Raw genomic sequence first — 19,183 nt, forward strand, 5'->3', positions numbered from 1 at the left:
GGTGGACCCCCGGGACCCTTCCGGTGGTCCCGGTGCAATACCGGTAACCCCCGAAACTTTCCCGATGGCCGAAACATCACTTCCTATATATAATTCTTTACCTCCGGACCATTCCGGAACTCCACGTGACGTCCGGGATCTCATCCGGGACTCCGAACAACTTTCGGTTTACTGCATACTCATATCTCTACAACCCTAGCATCACCGAACCTTAAGTGTGTAGACCCTACGGGTTCGGGAGACATGCAGACATGACCGAGGCGCCTCTCCGGTCAATAACCAACAGCGGGATATGGATATCCATGTTGGCTCCCACATGCTCCTCGATGATCTCATCGGATGAACCACGATGTCGAGGACTCAAGCAATCCCGTATACAATTCCCTTTGTCAATCGGTACGTTACATGCCCGAGATTCGATCGTCGGTATCCCAATACCTCGTTTAATCTCGTTACCGGCAAGTCACTTTAATCATACCATAATGCATGATCCCATGACTAGACACTTGGTCACATTGGGCTCATTATGATGATGCATTACCGAGTGGGCCCAGAGATACCTCTCCGTCATACGGAGTGACAAATCCCAGTCTCGATTCGTGCCAACCCAACAGACACTTTGGGAGATACCCGTAGTGCACCTTTATAGTCACCCAGTTACATTGTGACGTTTGGCACACCCAAAGCACTCCTACGGTATCCGGGAGTTGCACAATCTCATGTTCTAAGGAAATGATACTTGACATTTGGAAAAGCTCTAACTAAACGAACTACACGATCTTTGAGCTATGCTTAGGATTGGGTCTTGTCCATCACATCATTCTCCTAATGATGTGATCCCGTTATCAATGACATCCAATGCCCATAGTCAGGAAACCATGACTATCTGTTGATCAACGAGCTAGTCAACTAGAGGCTCACTAGGGACATGTTGTGGTCTATGTATTCACACGTGTATTACGATTTCTGGATAACACAATTATAGCATGAATAACAGACAATTATCATGAACAAAGAAATATAATAATAACCATTTTATTATTGCCTCTAGGGCATATTTCCAACAGTCTCCCACTTGCACTAGAGTTCAATAATCTAGTTACATTGTGATGAATCGAACACCCATGGAATTCTGGTGTTGATCATGTTTTGCTCTAGGGAGAGGTTTAGTCAACGGATCTGCTACATCCAGGTCCGTGTGTACTTTACAAATATCTATGTCTCCATCTTGAACATTTTCACGAATGGAGTTGAAGCGACGCTTGATGTGCCTGGTCTTCTTGTGAAACCTGGGCTCCTTGGCAAGTCCAATAGCTCCAGTGTTGTCACAGAAGAGTGCGATCGGCCCCGACGCATTGGGTATGACTCCTAGGTCGGTGATGAACTCCTTCACCCAGATTGCTTCATGCGCTGCCTCCGAGGCTGCCATGTACTCTACTTCACATGTAGATCCCGCCACGACACTTTGCTTGCAGCTGCACCAGCTTACTGCCCCACCATTCAAAATATACACGTATCCGGTTTGTGACTTAGCTTCATCCAGATCTGTGTCGAAGCTAGCGTCGACGTAACCCTTTACGATGAGCTCTTTGTCACCTCCATAAACGAGAAACATATCCTTAGTCCTTTTCAGGTACTTTAGGATGTTCTTGGCCGCTGTCCAGTGTTCCATGCCGGGATTACTTTGGTACCTTCCTACCAAACTTATGGCAAGGTTTACATCAGGTCTGGTACACAACATGGCATACATAATAGACCCTATAGCTGATGCATAGGGGATGACACTCATCTTTTCTCTATCTTCTGCCGTGGTCGGGCATTGAGCTGAGCCCAATTTCACACCTTGCAACACAGGCAAGAACCCCTTCTTGGACTAATCCATATTGAACTTCTTCAATATCTTATCAAGGTATGTGCTTTGTGAAAGACCTATGAGGCGTCTCGATCTATCCCTATAGATCTTGATGCCTAGTATGTAAGCAACTTCTCCAAGGTCCTTCATTGAAAAACACTCATTCAAGTAGGCCTTAATGCTGTCCAAGAGTTCTATATCATTTCCCATCAAAAGTATGTCATCTACATATAATATGAGAAATGCTACAACGCTCCCACTCACTTTCTTGTAAACGCAGGCTTCTCCATAAGTCTGCATAAACCCAAACGCTTTGATCATCTCATCAAAGCGAATGTTCCAACTCCGAGATGCTTGCACCAGCCCATAAATGGATCGCTGGACCTTGCATACCTTGTTAGCATTCTCAGGGTTGACAAAACCTTCCGGCTGCATCATATACAGTTCTTCCTTAAGATGACCGTTAAGGAATGCCGTTTTGACGTCCATTTGCCATATCTCATACTCATACTACGCGGCAATTGCTAACATGATTCGACGGGCTTTAGCTTTGCTATGGGAGAGAATGTCTCATCATAGTCAACCCCTTGAACTTGCCGATAACCCTTTGCGACAAGTCGAGCTTTATAGATGGTAACATTACCATCCGCGTCCATCTTCTTCTTAAAGATCCATTTGTTTTCTATCGCTCGTCGATCATCGGGCAAGTCTGTCAAAGTCCATACTTTGTTTTCATACATGGATCCTATCTCGGATTGCATGGCTTCAAGCCATTTGTTGGAATCTGGGCCCGCCATTGCTTCTTCATAGTTTGAAGGTTCACCGTTGTCTAACAACATGATTTTCAGGACAGGGTTGCCATACCACTCTGGTGTGGAACGTGTCCTCGTGGACCTACGAAGTTCAGTAGTAACTTGATCCGAAGTACCTTGATCATCATCATTAACTTCCTCTTCAGTTGGTGCTGGCACCACAGGAACATCTTCCCGAGCTGCGCTACTCACCGGTTCAAGAGGTAGTACTTCATCAAGTTCCACTTTCCTCCCACTTACTTCTCTTGAGAGAAACTCTTTCTCCAAAAAGGACCCGTTCTTGGCAACAAAGATCTTTCCTTCGGATCTGAGGTAGAAGGTATACCCAATGGTTTCCTTAGGGTATCCTATGAAGACGCATTTTTCCGACTTGGGTTCGAGATTTTCAGGTTGAAGTTTCTTGACATAAGCATCGCATCCCCAAACTTTTAGAAATGACAGCTTAGGTTTCTTCCCAAACCATAATTCATACGGTGTCGTCTCAACGGATTTAGACGGTGCCCTATTTAAAGTGAATGTAGCTGTCTCTAGAGCGTATGCCCAAAAAGATAGCGGTAAATCGGTAAGAGACATCATAGGTCGCACCATATCCAATAAAGTGCGATTACGACGTTCGGACACACCGTTACGCTGAGGTGTTCCAGGCGGCGTGAGTTGTGAAATGATTCCACATTTCCTTAAGTGCATACCAAATTCGTGACTTCAATATTCTCCTCCACGATCTGGTTGTAGGAACTTTATTTTTCGGTCACGTTGATTCTCTACCTCATTCAGAAATTGCTTGAACTTTTCAAAGGTCTCAGACTTGTGTTTCATCAAGTAGACATACCCATGTCTACTCAAGTCGTCAGTGAGAGTGAGAACATAACGATATCCTCTGCGAGCCTCAACGCTCATTGGACCACACACATCAGTATGTATGATTTCCAATAAGTTGGTTGCTCGCTCCATTGTTCCGGAGAACGGAGTCTTGGCCATTTTGCCCATGAGGCATGGTTTGCATGTGTCAAATGATTCATAATCGAGAGACTCTAAAAGTCCATCAGCATGGAGCTTCTTCATGCGCTTGACACCAATGTGACCAAGGCGGCAGTGCCACAAGTATATGGGACTATCGTTATCAACCTTACATCTTTTGGTATTCACACTATGAATATGTGTACCATCATGTTCGAGATTCATTAAGAATAAACCATTGACCATCGGGGCATGACCATAAAGCCCATGTAGCTTTTACTTAACTTCAGGTGCATTGGGTCACTGACATACGGGCCCAGCAGTGTACTGGCCCACATGTCAGTGACGCAACTGGACCTGCAGTTAAGTCAGTGCAGCTCAGTCCATATCTTACGTAGGTGTGCCATTGCTTGCTATGAATACCGCGCCTCCCACGACATCGCTATCTCCTCCCCCTCACGTTCACGTTCATCGCTATCTCCTCCCCCTTCCTCTCACGTTGACCACCATGGCATCTCCCCTCCCAAGCCCTAGGAGCCCCTCGCTGCACCGCGTGGACGGTCACGCGTCGCCTTTCCATTCCTCGCCGCCACTAGTCGAGGAGGATGCGTCGGTGTTCCGCTCCTCGCCGCTACATGACGCGTCGCCGTTCTGTTCCTCGCCGCCAGTAGTCGAGGAGGACGCGTCGGTGTTCTGCTCCTTGCTGCGACGTGACGCGTCGCCGTTCCGTTCCTCGCTGCCACTAGTCAAGGAGGACGCGTCGGTGTTCCGCTCCTCGCCGCGACGCATCAAGGTGGATGCGTCGGCGTTCGCAATCTCGTCGCACGCGCATCGGAGGACGCGTCGGCTCCCCGCTACGAGGAGAACCCCGCGCCGCCCGCCGAGCCCCCCAGCCTTGATGAGCTTTGGAAAGAAATGGATGTCGCCTTGTGGGAGGCTTTGCCTCTAGCAAAGCGCGCCAAAATAGAGGCAGAGAAGAAGGCCGAGGAAGAGAAGCGCACCGTGCAACAAGCTTTCTGGGAGATCTATGTCGCGTCCGAGAGAGTCAAGCAATTGGTTCTTTGGCAGAAGGCTTGTGCGAGGGCCGTGAGGGTGGCGGAGGACGCCCGTGCCGACGCCCTGAGTGCAGTCGGGCCCAAGCGCCTCATCTACGCTTGGCGGTACGTGGACTGGGTGCAGTCTTCCAGCCAGGAGGAGTACCTGTTGGCGTCGGATCACCACACCGGTGAGATCGCGCTCGCCCGCCGGCAAGCCGCCAATCATCACCTCTCGAGTTGTGAGGCTGAGGAAGAGGCGTTGTGTCGGCGCGCTAGGAAACGGCCGTGTACCAGGGCACTCGTGGCGCGCCGCAAGCGCTCCTGCGAGCGCCGTGGCTTTTAGGAGGAGTATAATTTTTGTTTTGTAAGGTGATCTCATTAGTTTTGGGACGCAAATGATAAATCCCGAACGTTCAGGAATTTTTAGCGTCCTTAATTAAGTATGTAAAAGGGAAAGTTTGGAAACGTTGTGTATTATTACGCATTTTGCACGTACGTGCATATAGCACAAACTTTACTATATACTATCGGACTACACGTCTCTCTCGATATATGCTTGCAGACTGTGCTACTCCCTCCGTCCAGGTCAATGAGTCATCTTTGGTTGTGCACGGTGACCAAGAAGGAGGGAAGACTTGTACACCTAGACTGAGGGAGTACTACTATTACTTATGTACGTGCAAATGCATGTTTGAACATTACGATGCGGTTTTTGTAAAAGTAGGAAAACAACACTAGTCAAGCTTGTGAAACGATTCAATGCAAAACAAATGCAAAAATGCTCGTTTGATTGTTTACTTTTAGCTTCCTTCTCTATGGTTATTTCTCTATGCACCGTGACCAAGGAGGAGGAGAAAACGAGAAATGTTACTGTTTATTTTCTAATTAATAGTATTGCATGCAATGAACTAACCACTGCATGTCGTCTTTGATATCTCAAGTCATTAAAAGCATGCACACTCTTTATCTCTTATTGGTTGATATGTCAAGAAACAAGAAACGAGGTAGAAGTTAATGCACCGCGCCTAAGTGTTTTGGGATTATTTGGTTTTCGTAAGATGACTTACACACCTAGATGCACCGCGCCTAAGTGTTTTGAGTAACATTTTATCAGTTAAATCTTTGGTCAAAATTTAGCACACATTACAATGGTGAGGAATAAACCAGGACATAGTAGTAGTTTAGAAGCCCAAATAAATGAGTGAGGCACCTTATTGTTACTCTCCATTGTGACTAGTCTTGTGGGAAAAGCTGGGGAAGCCGCCAAAAGAACTGGCCCTTGGAGTAGTAGCTAGGGATCGAGTGTGGGAGATGAACCGGAGAAAGTAAATGCAGAGAGATGAAATGCAAAAAAGACGGAGGGATGTGATGGTTGCTTGTCCGTTTATTTTACCAGCCCATTTATTACTGGGAGTGGTTGGGTTTTGTGATATGTCAGCTTTACTGCCGCGCCACGAGCTGGGTGAGAGGTGAGACTCCCGTGCAGCGCCGCCCTCTACACTTGTACTACATCGGTCGTGGTTTATTAGTCCCCCATTGAATTTGACTGAAGATTTAACTGACAAAATGTTAGTGCATGTCAACAAAAACTATATTGTCGGATTCGTATTTGAACATAGTTTTGAATGATATAATTTTAGGTGACATGCATCAGTATTTATCGTACTATATATAATGTTAGTTCAATTTTTGGTCGAGCGAAGAGTGAAATGCATTGATCGGGGAGTTGTTTATTTTGACAAAGGATGTGGGGGTCATCTCATGTGTAACGGGTATCGATAGGTTTCTTCAGATATTATCTCATCTCTAGAGCTCACAAACATCCGGGTGAAATAGAAAAAAAATGTATCTTTTGCAAACAAAAGCATTCAACTGTTCAACCTGCATCCAAACTTGTGAACAAATAACACTTATTGTGCTTTGCAAGAAATGATCTTTAAGAATTAGTTTTTGAGTATCGATTGTTATACATGTTGGCTACAGATGACATGGCACTTTCTTATAGTCAACAGTTGGCTATACTATTAAGTAATATTAACCATGCCCTTATACACCTAGACGGAGGGATTAAATCAGGATGACTTGCAAGGGGGCAAAGGAGATGTAAGAAATGGTTCATCATAAGTCTTTCACCAGTACTGTAGTAAAAATTCATACATGGAAGATTCTAGACTAAACCATAAACGGATACACTTTTATTCATGCGCAATACTCCAATAGAGAAAGATCCTGCATGGAAGTCTCCACATGCTTAGACAGCGGATTACATTGAGCGAAGACTAATGATCAACATTTAACTTGATAATGCGTATTTTTTTAGAAGAACAGGGAGGCTCCTCCCCGGTTCCATTATCAAATGAAACCCAAAGTGTCTTACATCACCTCACTGAGAGGAGCAGTTCAAAGGAAGGACTGTGGCGAAAGCCACTCAAGTTTAACGACAAGCTTACAGAATCAAAAGCGGCAAAGACATGGGCCATAAGCGCCCACACACACACTACATGTTTTCTAAGTGCACTTGATAATGCGTATGTCCAGGTGAACCTCCTTGGAGTCCCCGTGCACCGAGTCGGCGGGTAAAGGTTAGAACAGATGCCATGGGTTTTCCAAGTCCACATTGGCGGGATAGTCCCAGCTCCTCAGATTCCAAGTCTGTCCGATGAGGCCGGTTTTGCCGCCCACGTGACCCAGAGGGGTAGTAACATTAACCTTGCACCCATACATCTGCCTTGTGTCAGTGTCAGCGTCAGCGGTGACGCCCCTGCTGCATGCTACAAAGACGGGGCGGCGGCCTACGCGGGCCTCGCCGGTGCCCACGATCAAGAGAAAGACGCTGCCGTCCTCCTTCGAGACTAGCAGGTGGCAGTGATCCTCTAGCGACTCCGGCATGGTGAACCGGTAGCACGTGTCGTACTTGATGTTCTCCGCCAAGGGCCAGCAGTGACCGCTGCACGCATCCGTGGGGTGATGCACCATGTCCACCGGCGAGCCACAAAACGGCACCGGGCACTCATAGCAGTGGACGAAGGGCTCCTTGGAGGCATCGACCAGGCTGTCCATGAAACGGGAGTGGCTGTAGGGGACGTTGCGCCAGTTGAATATGTGAGCAAGTTACTACGAGATTTAATCTGAATCAGCACAAAATAAATCATGACGGCTATAACAGAGATGAAACTAATCATGTGGGCTAGCATAGTAGTAGGATACAGAGTAGAAACATGAATTCTACCACAATTTCGAACAGGAAGGACAGAAACAGATACGGCGCAATGGGAGCAGCGCCATTGGCGTTGAGGTTGTCGCCCATGTCGTTGAGGAAGAGGTTGCCGAGGTTGGGGAAGAAGTCGTCGTCAGTGAAGTCGTGGCTGCCAGCAGTCGCAAGAGTGTGCTCCCTAGATTTCAACAGCGCCTGCCGAATGGAGCGCAGGAGGGAGTGGCTGTAGGGGATGTTGCGGCCGCCGAATGGAGCGCAGGAGTAGCACACGAAGCAGTAGATGGTGTCCTTACTAGTACTCCCTAGTCTCTATCTATCTATATCTATATATATCTACTCTTATAGAAAACCGAGTTGGTGATGATGGTTTGCCTGCCATCTTGTAATATAGACTGTCCGATCTATATCTGACGGATATAAAGCCAACTATGACAATTTTACAAAAGATACCCGCACCTCTCTCCACATTGACAGATAAGGCCTTACCTCGTGCTCCTCCCTATGTCTCTATCTCTACAAGTACTTTTTTTATAACAAATCGAATAGTGCTGCGTCGTCCGCTGCACGCCCGGCTGAACACGCCTCCTCGCCTCCACATCACCAACTGAGTCTTTTATAGGAGTAGGAGTAGAGAAAAAACCGAGTTGGTGATGATGGTGTGCCGTGCAAGGCATAGACATCTTGCTATTTTTTTTGCATATAAGTCCAAACACCACGTAGACACGGTCTTTGAGCATGGTTCGTAGTCGTTCCATGATCGGGCATCGAAGTTTGTAACTATTTTAGATTAGAATATACTACTCCTCCGGTGCTAGTAATAGAGCAGAGTCCTACTCTACTACTCTACTCTAGCAAGCTAGGGCATAGTACTGTAGTAGGTACTGTAGTAGGTACTGTAGGGAGTACCAGTACTGTGATCACTCAAGCAAGTTGTCTGGCATCGATATGACCCTACACTGCTGGTATGTGTCTTGTAAGTCAAGCGGCATGCTGTAGTCATCATCACCTGTCCACTTCCCGCAGCACATATTCGCTTCTCCATCTTTGTCCGCACATAATCTCGTCCAAGCTTCCATCCCCGCTAGGCGCCTCCCCCCTCGTCCGAAACCCAAGCACTAACAATGGCAGAACCGAGCAGCGTCCGCCGAAAGAGTGGCTAGAATTCGCTCCCCACAGAGGTAATCAAGCTCATTGTTTCGCGTGTGGACAATCTCAATACCATGCCGCTCGCCGCGTGCTCGTCGGGGCTATGCCGTTTACTCAAAGCCCTCAGGCCGGAGCTTTTTAATCCAGCTCCTTGCTTGCTGATGCCGCCTGATCTTCAGAAACGGCATGTCACACAGCATAACGATCGTAGGGTGGAGAGCATCAACCCCCTTCACTGTGATCCGATCCCCGTCAGCCTCAGCTACATTAACGGTATGTACTGGGTCGGCATGAACACGTCTTGGATGGTTCTCGTCGACGGTTGCGGCAGCTGGATGCTCGTGGAGGTCTACACCCGACGATTGATCCCCCTTCCTTCGATTAACACTGCACTGCTTTGGCACCGCGGCCCAGAATACTCGGAATCTTACAGTAGCCAACATGATACCAAGTTTGATTTGCTCAAGGTTGTAATCTGCCAAGTGTCCACAAGATCTGGGAATTATAAAGATTTCAGGCTAATTGCATCCTTCAACCGCGGTCTCGCCTATCTGACAGGTCACTGCGGTAAGTGGATAAATCTACACGTCCATCGTAGGATCATACATCCCCCATGGTTCTCTGATGCCATTGAACACAAGGGCTTCATTTACGCTGTTGACTCCTTCTATGGCTGGACGTATTGCTGGCCTACTCCAGTCATCGCTACAAACGGCTGTTACAGCAGTATGTTACTTTCCTATGATATCATGATGGCTTGCTTATATTACTGTCAACATTTACTGAAAAAATATTCATGCTCATAACATGTTGTTCTTAAGATTGACTAAATCAAGAGCCCTTTTTTATTTGACTCCAACTTGATATGATGTTGTATGCCGTCTGGTGTCCCTACCCTTCCTAATCCCAGAACCTTTCAAAGAAAAGCGGCATGGCAGTTGCAGGTGGTTCCTGGATCAATCAGATGACGACGAAAGATTGATGATCGTTCGCATGTACCGGACGTGTTGTTTCACGGAATACAATCACAGTCACTGCAAGGTCTTTGAGTAGGATCCCAGCTTCTCTGGGCCTTCAAGAATTTTTGACTGGAGGCTGGTAAGTAGCCTTGGCACACGCTCTTTGTTTGTCGGACTAAATTATCCGATTAACCAGGAGATAACCGACGGCAAGGATCATGATGGCAGCGTGGTTTCGTTCATCAGGCAAAACTGTGTGTACACAACGTACCATGCGTCTCTGCATGCACCATACCCTGATATGTGCCGCCACGCTCTGCAGCCCAAAGTAGGAGAGAGGGTCGCAAGTATCAGACTTCGACCTGCTGGCTGGAGTTTCCCCCGTCAGGCACCCATCTGGTTCAAGCCGCCAGCCAATCTCCACAGCTTAATAAATAGTAACGTCTAACTGAGCCAGTTAGTTAGATGCGTACACTTGGTGTAGTAGGATCTTTATTTAGTTTGATGCATACACTTGTTATTTTTTGGCAGCCCTTTTGTAATGATGGCTAATGTTTGGTTTGGAAGAGAGAGCTGCATCTTCACTCTTCTGGCCTGCTTACTGCTTCTGTTGCACCCCCAGCCCTGGTTGCTGCTGTTGCTGCTGTTTTCAATGTACAATCAGTAGTATATTTCGTCTGTTGGTTGAATATAAAATGTTGTTAGAACGAAAAACACAATGTTTTGGAAGTCGTTGCACGGTTCGATCCTTTAGTGCCCTGTATCGTACGTAGCTCATACTATTTTTCATACGGAACACATTTTCCACTTGTTGATAACATGCAGCCTACTGATGAAGGCCCAATAGAGAAGCCCATAATTAACTGGAAGGGACGCTCTCACATGAATCCGGCCCAGGTACATGCTCATGGTCCCCTAAACATAAATAAGTAAATAGATAAATAAAGCTAAATGCTCATGCACCAGTTCTTTGGGAAAATAGGTAGCCCAGTATTTCTTTTTGAAGAATACCCAAGCTAGGCCTATTTGTTTTCTCCGAATTACTCGGCTGCAAATCTTTCAAGACGAGCAAATGGGACATTAGTTTTTTTTTGAATTTTGTTCTTCACTGATATCTTATACGTATTTCATTGGATTTAACATGACATAGTACTAACTTATTTTTAAATTTGTTTTAGTATGGCTATTAATTTTTGGATTAAGAATATTTCGTTCCCCAGCAAAAATTTCCCAAATATTTAGTTAATTTTTGACCCTGGTACTGACCAGAAAATGGCCGGCAATTCTAAAAATGGAAAACGGGCTGCAATAAATTCCATATGAATTAGAAAATGAGTAAAAATTATAAAAATAATAGAAAATGGGCTGTACACGCCACAGATTTCGAGGCTGACTTGTTTACGCAAGGCTTTGTCAGTGAACACACGATTCTAGCCGCCGTGCTTCTTCAATCTCTGATCTTCCTGCTCCAGCCGCCTAAACTAGCGCCGACGGGACTGCCTGCTCCCTCCTCTTGTGGCCCGCTATGATGCCGTGCAGGCTTCCCCGGCCCATCCTACTCCCTCCGCTGCCTGGCCGCACGCAATCAACTGCCTCCTTATTACGCGAAAAAAGATTCCTCCCACTGACATCTGGGGCGCACCGGTTGGGAGGCTGACCTGTGGGCCTACTATGTTGACGCGTACGTAGGGCTTGTCAACTTAGTCAACAAACGATTATAGCAGCAGTAACCGTTGGATTTGAATCAAACGGTCCTGCTGCTTCTTCAATCGCTGCTCTTCTTGCATCAGCCGCCCAAACCAGCGCCGGGGAGACCGTCTGCTCCTGCCTCCAGTGGCCGGTTGTGCTGTCGTTGAAGCCTCATCACCCCCTGCAAATCTTTCAAGACGAGGAGAGTTTTCATTCGGCTGGCCGAGAAAATGACCCATCTGTAATGAGAAATGGGCTGTACATTTTTAAAACACATCAAACCGACAATTAGTTTCAAATATCTTTTTTTTCATTTCGAGATTTTAAATTACATTAATTTTTATGCGTGGAGAATTTGTTGGATTTTATATTGATATACATTTATTTTTAAAATCAATTTGAATGTGAGTCAAAATTTCGGGATTAAAAACAGTTCGGACCGCACCGAAATATACAAAATTTCGTATAAGTTTTTAACCGTGGTCACAATATGGGCTGTAATGCTAACAAAAAGAATATGGGCTCCAAAAAAACCTTAAGAATTAGCAAATGGGCTGTAAATTATTAAAAATAATGGCAGATGGGTTCTATGCTGTTTTCCACAGATTTGAGGCTTTCCTAAAAAAAAGGTTGACGCACAAGCAGTGACTGTTGGATGGCCATCCAACGGCCGTCATGCTTCTTCAATCTCTGCTCTTCCTGCTCCAACCGCTCAAACAAGCGCCGGCGGGACTGCCTGCTCCCTCCTCTCCGCGGCCGGCTGTGCTGCCATGCAGGCCTCACCGCCCCATCGTACTCCCATCGCTGGCCTAGCCATCCCTCTACTCACCCACACCTACTGTTATTCTCCAGTGACGGCAGACGAACCAGTAAACCCTCGTACAGTCATACTCCCCTCCGCGTGGGTAACAACAGCGAACCAGTGAACCCTCGTACTCCTCTATGCATGGGCATACACTGCCGCGTCTTCCCCGGCTCCGCGTCGTCCCCTTCCTAGGCCTTACCGTCATCCACCGCCGTGGTGCTCTCGGCGCGGCGTGGTCAATGTGGTCAACAACCGACTTCCATCGGACGCGAACTGTACGTGGAGAGGCTGACAGCTGGGTCCACGGCCGCAGCAAGGAAGTGCCTCCTTATTACGCGCAAAATAATTATTCCTCCACCTGACAGCGGGGATCCACCGGATGGGCCATCATATTTCGCAAAAAAAACGTTTCCCACCTGACTGTTGGGACCCACCAGCTACACCTTCGCACGCAAGGAAGTGCGTCCGGGCAAAAAAATGATTCGCCCACCTAACTGCTAGGAATCACCAGCTACATCTTCGCAGGCAAGGAAGTGCCTGACAGTCGGGACCCACCTGGTCGAAGCGTACGTAGCATTGTCATTCTGGTCGCGAACGTGTACGTACATACTGGTCGATGTAGAGGCGCGCACGTGTCGTAGATGTAGAGGCGCGCACGTGTCGTAGTAGAGGCGCGCACGTAGCATGTACACGTACGTACAGCGGCGAGGGTGCAAGAAAGAAAATACGGACATGTACGTACATACGGGCAGGGTCTCGAACGCCTACTCGCGCATACGTACATGGCTGGGTCAGAACAAAGAAACAGCGTCATCGTCGTGTTCATGGGAGGCAACGGAATTTGTCGTGTTCATCGGGAGGCAACGGAACGCGTGGGAGCCAACCGGCTGGGTCAGAATGGAATGCGTGGTCGTGTTCATCGGGAGGGCTTGGACGGAACAGGCGATGGAAACGAGGCCCGGCGTACCGCAAAACGGAGGAAACGGACCTCCTATGTTTGGAACAGGGTCCTGTTGATCGGGAGGGGTGTGGGGTACCACAAAACGGAGGAAATGGGGTCGAAACGGGGGTCCTGTTGATCGGGAGGGGTGTGGCGTACCGCAAAATGGACGAAACGGACTTGTGCTGGAGCGTACGGTCGAAACGGGGGTCCTGTTCATCGGGAGGGGTGTGGCGTACCGCAAAACGGACGAAACGGACTTGTGTTGGAGCGCTACGGTCGAAACGGGGGGGAGGGGTGTGGCGTACCGCAAAACGGGACTCCATGGGATACTGTTCATCTCCACCATCGACCTCCTCCAGCCCCCACGGGCTCCTGTTCATCCAGCCTCCACCGTGCGCTACTCCACCGGCTACTGTTCAATCACCCCTCCACGGGCACCCCTCCATCGTCTACTGTTCATCTAGCCCTCCACACCACGGGGTCCTGTTCAACCACCCCTCCACGGCCACCCCTCCACCGTCTACTGTTCATCCAGCCCTCCACACCACGAGGTCCTGTTCATCCAGAGGCAACGCCACCGCTCACTGTTCATCCAACCCCCCCCCCCCCCCCCCCCGCAACGCTCACTGTTCATCCTAGAGGCAGCATCGATCGGCTTCAGTTAGCAGCAGTAGCGAAGGAATCGGTCCATCGGGTTCAGTTAAAAGCCATCGATCGATCGCTCGGGTTCAGTAACGCGTAGCCTGCAGTGCAATCGCTCGGGTTCAGTTAGAGCCCAACGCCTTGCTCGGGTTCAGTTAGAGCTAATGCCTCGCACACACGCGCATACGTATGAGAGAAACGCACATCGCTCGGCCCCCGACCTCCCACTGTAACCGGCAACTCCCGGAATTTTCCTCCCCCTCGCTTCTACCACGGTTTTTTCCGTCATGGACGGCCCAAAGAATGTCATGCAGCTGCGTCTCTGGCCCGCCCAGGACGAAAAGCCCATTTTCTGTCATGTTTTTTGTCATAGAAGTAGGAGCCCACCACATCTATGATGATACTGGGTTTTGTCACAATTATCATCATAGAAGTGTCATATGTATGACAGAAAAAAATCCGTTCGGCCCAAAATGTCACGGATGTGTCTTTTTTTTGTAGTGTCGTACCTCACCTAGGCGCTCCTTCTGCCCTTTTACCTTCTTGTTTCATTTCCTGAGGAGAAGGACAAGAAAGGGATTACGGGCATCTTATCTTTTTTTTAATTTGTAAGACCACGGGCCTTATTTAGATCTAAAACATGTAATCTCCCTGTTCATGTTTACATTCTGTACGAACTGTACCTGTATGGAACGTGTTAATGGAAAAAGGGTGCTTGCCGGGTCATGTGTGTGCGTGTGAGCAAAGCCCATACGAAGGAACAATCCTTGTTATTTTCAATATAAACACCGCTGCCCGGCAGCAGGCCTTGTCGTTCCCCCACTCCACTCGTCTATACTCACGCCTTTGGCGGAGGCAGGGACGAAGTGGGGGTGGGCCCTACACTTGCTTCCTTGCCGCTGCGGCTACAACCATATTCCAAACCAAGAAGCTCTTGGGTGATAGGAACGAGGGGAGCACGACAGCCTTGGAACAAAACGAGGTTCTGCATGTCCTAAGTTTCATAGGAAATGCATGACAGGAGATGGGAAAACTTATCTGAAACTGCAGCCCCCGGGAACCCTGACTTGCCGTGGGTGGACCTTCGTGTCTTCAGCCTTCGGCAAGCTTGGCTTGCCGGGTCCGGGGTGCTAGCTTGTTCTCTTCCTTCCACTTGGCTTGGCGGAAACATTCATGTACCCTGCGTACCACAAAGGATGGATAGGAACAAAATGACGCAAACTCGACCTCTATGCTAGGGGTTAGTCGCTGCTAGGCACTATCAACCCTAACCGAGAGAGGGACTTAATCTGGCATGCATGCTATAACTTAGGGCGCCGGCGCTTTGTTTATTTATGCTTAGGGTCCGCGCCTGGCTTTGTACAGAGGGTTACATGGCTTGCCAGCAAGGCTTGTACAAAAGGTGGCTTGCCGGGGGGCCCGACAGCCGCGCCTCATGGGTAGAACTTGCGAAGATGCTCGATGTTCTAGGAGTTGCTCACTGGAATGGCATCTTCGGTCTCCAGGCAGACTGTGCCAGGCCTGGTGACTCGTGTTACCCGATAAGGGCCTTCCCACTTCAGCGTCAACTTGTTGGAATTCTTGGCTGACTAAACGTGCCGAAGAACAAGGTCGCCTTCCTCAAAGCTCGGGCATGAACCTTGCGGCTATGGTAGCGACGCAAGGCTTGCTGGTAGCATGCTGCTCTCACAGCCGCCCGAAGACGATCTTCCTCAAGGAATGTTGCGTCATCTTGCTGCAATCGCTCTTGCTCAAGCTCATCATAAGCGAGCACTCGAGGTGACCCATATATGAGTTCCGTGGGGAGAACTGCTTCTGCCCCGTAGACCAGGGCAAAGGGTGTCTGGCCGGTGGCTCGATTTGGCGTCGTTCTGATCGACCAAAGAACCGCCGGCAACTCGTCAATCCAGCACCTTCCACTCTTGCACAGCCTGTCAAAATTCTTCGTTCTTAAGCCTCGCAGAACTTCAGCATTTTCTCTCTCTACTTGGCCATTGCTTCGTGGGTGTGCCACGGAAGCAAAACATACCTTGCTACCGAGATCCTCGATGTACTACATGAAAGCGTGGCTTGTGAACTGTGTGCCGTTGTCGGTTATGATCCTCTTGGGTACACTAAAACGGCAAACTAGCCCCTTGAAGAACTTGATGGCTAACTGTGTTGTCACCTTCCTCACTGCTTCCACCTTAGGCCACTTTGTGAACTTGTCGGTTGTAACGTACAAGTACTCAAAGCCCCCGATGGCACAGGGGAAAGGGCCCAATATGTCGAGCCCCCAGACCGAGAAGGGCCAGGAGAGAGGGATGGTTTGAAGGGCTTGAGCTGGTTGATGAAGCTTCTTTGAATGGAACTGACACGCTTTACACTTGGTTACTAGTGTCGTCGCATCCTGGAGGGCAGTGGGCTAGAAGAAACCCTGCCGGAAAGCCTTGCCGGCAAGGGCTCTCGACCCTATGTGGGAGCCACATATGCCTCCATGTATTTCTGTCAATAGCTCCAGTCCTTCCTCCCAGGGGATGCACTTCAACTTCACACCGTTCGGTCTTTTCCTGTACAAAACGTCATCAACAAACTGATACATGGCAGACCGACGGGCTACTTTCTCTGCTTCTTCCTGCTCCTCAGGAAGCTCCCCTGTTTGGAGGAATCGGACGGTGTGTTGCGCCCATGCCGAAGCCTGTGGCTCGACGACAAGGACCAAAGGCATTTCTTCTGCCGCGGGAATGGTTGCCTCCGCGGCAAGGGCCTGGCACCCCGCCGGAGTCGGTTGTCCCACGGCAGGCTCGAAGTCCATGGCAACTCCTTTGCTGGCGGCTCCAGGGAGCTCGGTGGGTAAGTACTTACCGGGGCCTAGCTTCCTCCGCTTGTTGTGCCCTATTGATGGTTCGACGGATGGTTGAGTTAAACGAAGCACAAAAGTACATGGTTCCACATGTAGCTTGAGGGCAGCGCGCTTTTACAAGTAGTCGGTGATGTCGTTCTCCATCCAGGGGACATGCTCAGCCTGTATACCGTCAAAGCACTCCTCCAGTCTCCTCACTTCATCTACGTAAGCTTCCATCAATGTGCTCTGATAATCTTTGTTGATTTGCCTGACGACGAGCTGTGAATCACCCCTGGCGATGAGCTTTTTGACCCCGAGGTCCGCTGCGATCCTGAGACCGGCAAGCAAGCCCTCGTACTCGGCGGTGTTGTTAGTTGACATCTCCCAGGGAAAGTGCATTTGGATGACATACTTGAGGTGCTCCCCGGTGGGTGCGACAAGCAGCACGCCGGCACCGGTGCCTTGCAGCGAGAAAGCCCCATCAAAGTACATGATCCAATTGCGGCTCATTTCCTTGCCGGGGAGAGTGGTCTCCTGTACCTCTTCGTCGGGCGTCGAGGTCCATTCTGCAACGAACTCCGCCAAGACTCTGCTCTGAATCGTGGAGGTGCTATCGAACTTTAAACCAAAACTTGACAGCTCCAGGGCCCATTCCACAATCCTCCCTGTTGCATTTGGGTTATGCAGTATCCGTTGCAACGGGAGGCGGGTGAAAACGGTGATCTCGTGCGCTTGGAAGTAATGACGCAGCTTCCTCGAGGCCATAAGGAGGCCGAAGAGCAATTTTTGCACACCTGAGTACCTCGACCTAGCCCCCTGCAAGAGGGAGCTGACGAAGTAAACTGGGTGGTGCACCATTTTCTTCTTCTACACCACTTCACCTTGTCACGCGGGCCCTATTGCGCTGGTCTTGGCCTTTGCCGGGGACTCAGTCTTGCCGGGACCGAGACCTGCTGGGGAGGGTTCTGGCTCGCCATCCGTTGATTCTGCCGTTGCTGCTGCCTCTTCGTTGACCTCTCTCTGCGCCACCAATGCGGTGCTAACCACTTGATTCGTTTCCACTAGGTACAACAGCAATCGTTCTTGCGGTTTAGGCACAACCAACACTGGGGTAGAGGAGAGGTATTTCTTCAAATCCCGCAGCGCTGCCTCGGCCTCTAGGGTCCACTCCATTGGGCCCGCCTTCTTCAAGATCTTGAAAAAGGGAAGGGAACGCTTCACGGACTTGGAGATGAATCTGCTCATGGCGGCAATGCAGCCAGTGAGCCGACGCACGCCTTTGATCCGCTTAGGTGCCTCAATTTGCTCGATGGCTTTGATCTTGTCTGGGTTTGCCTCAATCCCGCGCTGCAACACAAAGAACCCAAGGAGCTTGCCATACGGGACACCGAAGACACACTTCTCAGGGTTCAACTTGAGGTTGATCTTGTGCAGGTTCGCAAATGTTTCATCCAGATCTTGCACAAGTGTTGCTTTGTCCTTGGTTTTGACCACTATGTCATCCATATCAGCTTCCATATTTCTATGTAGCTGGGGCTCAAAACCAATTTGGACTGCTCTTGCAAAAGTCGAGCCAGCACTCTTCAACCTGAAAGGCATCCGTAAAAAGCAATACGTACCACATGGGGTGATGAATGTTGTCTTCTCCTCTTCTTCTCTTGTCATGAAGATCTGATGGTACCCTGAGTAGGCGTGTAGGAATGATAGCAGGTCACACCCGGCCGTGGAGTCAACAATCTGTTCGATGCACGGCAATGGGAATGGATCATTTGGATAAGCTTTATTGATGTTTGTGTAATCAATACACAGTCTCCACTTCTCGTTTGCCTTGCGCACCACTACCGGGTTGGCCAACCACGTCGGATGGAGAACCCCCACCCCCCCTTACCAAGCCTGCCTCCTCTAGTTTTCTGATCTCCTCCGTGATGAACTCCTGCCTCTCCAGAGCTTGCTTCCTGACCTTCTGCTTGACGGGCCGTGCATGAGGACAGACAGCAAGATGGTGCTCAATCACTTCCCTGGGAACGCCGGGGATGTCAGATGCTTGCCATGCAAACACATCGATATTCGCCCGCAGGAAAGTGACGAGCTCGCTTTCCTATTTGCCGTCGAGGGTGGAGCTTATGGTAAAAGCCCCTCCCGCGCCGTCCTCTTTAACGGACACCTTCTTGGTCTCTGGTGGTGCAGCTCTGGACTTCTTGATCTTGCCGGTGGAGCTCTCTAGCATGTTCTTGATGAGAGCGCTACACCCCGAGGAGGTGCGCTTGCCGGAGTGGGTGCGAGGAGTCTCGCCGGTCTTCCTT

Source organism: Triticum aestivum, chromosome 4B (genome assembly GCF_018294505.1).
Source record: "Triticum aestivum cultivar Chinese Spring chromosome 4B, IWGSC CS RefSeq v2.1, whole genome shotgun sequence".
Lineage (NCBI taxonomy): Eukaryota > Viridiplantae > Streptophyta > Magnoliopsida > Poales > Poaceae > Triticum > Triticum aestivum.